Consider the following 3535-nt stretch of genomic DNA (forward strand, 5'->3'; position numbering starts at 1 on the left):
ATCAATGACGTCAGTTTACTGTAATTCGATACCTTGCTGTCATTGGTTTTAAATTCGTTTCCTTTATCGATAAGCATTAGATATTACCATTTATGGTATTGACATATCCATGGGCTCTCGTGGTTGGTTGGAATTATTCGTCGTCGGTTGCATCGTGACCGGAAACAAGAAAGTTAGCGTCTTCTTTTCTCGCCACCTGCTTTAGAAAGACGGTCGATTTGTGATCCCGAGTTGGGGGTGCGTGTTATATCTTCCAGTGGTTGATTTTGGATCGAACACCCTTGCGAAAGCATCTTTTAACCAAGTCAACCCAAATTAATGTTTGCGATTTGTGGCCAACCTTCTATTGTATTGTAATTGATGCCTTGTAAGCTGACCCCTATCTTTAAATGGAGTTAGTAAATTAGGTAAAAGGGGATATCCACTATCACCTAAAAGATAAAAATTTCCACACTTCTCTGCCAAACTTTGGGATAGTGGAGACACTCGAAAAACTCTACTGTCATGTACGGAGCCAGGGTACCCCACAAAAATGTCTCGAATTTTTCTTTGGTGGTCGCATACAACTTGCAACTAAAATAATGTTATGAAGTAGTCATTTGAATGATCTCAACTTACTTGAATTGAATAATAACCCTTTCGGTTAATGTACGAATCGGGGTCTTTTGATGGTTTGTCAATTTTGATATGGGAGCCATCAATAGCCCCAATCACACCTGGGAATCCATTATTGCGAAAATGTGTTTCAATTTCGACCTTTTCATTTTGGGAGGGCCATTGTATTATTTCTGGTGATCGGTTGCTTAAGTAGAATGTCAGTCGTTTAATAATTCTAAAGAGGCTGCTAATTGAAATATTAAACCGATCTGCCACATCTCTAAAAGAAGCTGTCTGATGTCCAACGAACCACAGAAAGATATGTGTTTGCTGGAGTGGTGTTAGTTTCCCATACATGCCACTGTGACGTTTGTTTTGTTCACTTCAAGCAAAATCTTCAGCAATGGCCTCTACAACTGGTCGATTTAGTCTGAAATGTTCGAGGAATTCAACGCCATACTGTGGAACCGTTTCTTCATTGTAGTTTTGATTCTTGGGCCGTATAAAAAGGAAAAGTTCATCGTCGTCTTCATTCAAATCAGAGCTACTAGTGGAATTGTCACTATCAGTGCCAGAAGTAATATCACTCATTCTGTAATGTAGTCTGGAAAACTAAACGATGCATCAAAACAAACTTCGATCGTGCATCAACACTATGACTTACTCAATTTCAGTATAGATAGGTCATTTTACACAAATTGTAATATAATATTGCTATTTTATAAGAAACAAACTTTGTGCAATGCTTTAATTCATAAATAAATAAAGTTATGCTTCCTAATCAGGTGTTAAAACAAATGAACTACAATTATTTGCGCGTGCGCCAGACTAGTGGTTTGCAAATAATTCTCAAATCGGTTTGACGATTTGCAAACGGAAAGCTGACAGTTTGCATTTTATGTAGAAACAAGTTATTCCAACTAGTAGTCCATCGAAAAACTGTGTTGGAACACTTAAAATGTACTGCGCACAATCCTGACGGTTTTAAAACCGTTTAACGTTATGTAGGAACAAACCTATAATGATTAGGTGATTTGCGAATACCTGGAGAGGAAAAAGGGGAAATTGTGACTTTATTGTGGGAATATTCAGTTGGAAAAATTGGCATCACTGTCCTGGTATGTTATGATATATTTCTTGTACCGCCACCTCCTATATGAAGTAATGCGGCTCGCGTGTCTGAGTGGGATTTTCAATGTTAGCTACTTCCAGGTAAATTTCGAAAGCTCTCCTCCATTTTACCCACCGAGTGTAGATCACCATTACAGGCGAAACTCTCTAGTCCTTGTATATGGGACATTTCGAAATAGGTTTGTTTGGATTTGGTAGTGAACACACAATCTTATATATTTGGATCAAGTTTAATTTAAAACAGGCAGTGTTATACAAAAAAATAAATCGGATATATCCGGTTTTGCAGAACTTTTTGAAAAATAATTTTTTTTATACGTACGTCAAATGTGACATTTCGATGATCATATTCAAACAGCTATACTAGCTATTAACGGTATTATATTCAAAATGTATTAAAACAAATATAACATTTAATTTCTTTCACTCAATCCATCCCACACGTGAGACGATCCTTAGGCCGCTGGAAGGGGAAGTCGCTCTAATCGTAACCATGTCCGGCAAGGATTCCTCCACCATGGATCGTCTCAGTTGGACTAGAGCGGGACATTCACAAAGTATTTATTATTTATTTAGCCTGTTGCATACTGATCGTCGTCAACTTCCACGAGCGACCTGCGTCCAATCAGTATATTACCGACCCTTTCAAAAATTCTGGAAAGAGTAGTGTACGAACAATTACATCAACATGTCCACCGATATATCATCCCCAACGTTCAATCAGGATTTCGGCCATTTCACAGTACAAACACAGCACTTCTCAAAATTACTAACGACATTGCTACAGCAATTGATCAAAAGGACGTCACCCTACTGGTACTAATGGACTACAGCAAAGCATTTGATGTGATTAACCATAAATTGCTTCTCGCCAAATTGGCATACTACGGACTTTAAACAACAATTTGCGTCTTGTTTCGGAGTGGTCTGTGGCAAATGGTTTGATTCTAAATCCGACTAAAACAATACCTATGTGTATTGGTGATAAAACTTCACGTGAACGCGCATTAGAGCACTTAAGTGAGCAAATAAAAGTAGGTGGCGTAACTGTTCCGCTTAGTGATGTGGGGACGAATCTGGGGGTGTGGTTTGATAAACATTTAAATTTTGAAAAACCCGTATCTAAAATGTTGCAGGTATCTTTTGCGAAGTTCAAATATATTTATAAATTTAAAAAGGTGTTGTCGTCTTCATTGAAATGGTCTTTAGCCACAAGCCTAGTTATGAGTAACTTCAATTACTGCAGCATTGTATATTACAGTTTTCTTACAAAGGTGTATAGGAACAAAATTCAAATGTTACAAAACACTTGTTTACGTTACTCTTTTAGTATTAACTATAGTGCACATGTTACGCCATATTATTACAAAAACTCAATCTTAAAAATGGAAGAAACGTTTTGTTTACAATACGTTAGGTTTTTATATAATCTACTTGTAAATAAAAGTTCAGGTTACTTATACAGCCAGTTGATTTTGCGATCTTATTTGCATAGCGTGAATACAAGGTTCAAACATTTGTACAATATTCCAGCCCATAGAACTTCAAAATATGAATGTAGCTACTCAGTAGTAGCGCCCACTTTGTTAAATAAATATATTCAAGGGAGACATTAAGAGTAAGAATTTTTTTAAAAATAATCTGAAACCGCAAATGATTGAATTGTACCATTGAATAACTTTGACTCAACGATATTATACTTAACTATTAGCGCATTTTTGCAAATTTATTTGTAAAAAGTAGCTTTTAATCTCACTTTGGCTGGCTGGCTGGCTGGCAGCAAATGTGGGCGCGTAGAAAAACTCTT

General features: G+C 36.8%; 1 pseudogene; it reads right to left on the minus strand.

The window, feature by feature from the left end:
- Positions 1 to 315: 315 nt before the first annotated feature.
- On the minus strand, positions 316 to 1188 carry LOC116160885 (annotated as a pseudogene).
- Between the last annotated feature and the right edge of the window lie 2347 nt (positions 1189 to 3535).

Source organism: Photinus pyralis, unplaced genomic scaffold, assembly GCF_008802855.1.
Source record: "Photinus pyralis isolate 1611_PpyrPB1 unplaced genomic scaffold, Ppyr1.3 Ppyr1.4_LG1, whole genome shotgun sequence".
Lineage (NCBI taxonomy): Eukaryota > Metazoa > Arthropoda > Insecta > Coleoptera > Lampyridae > Photinus > Photinus pyralis.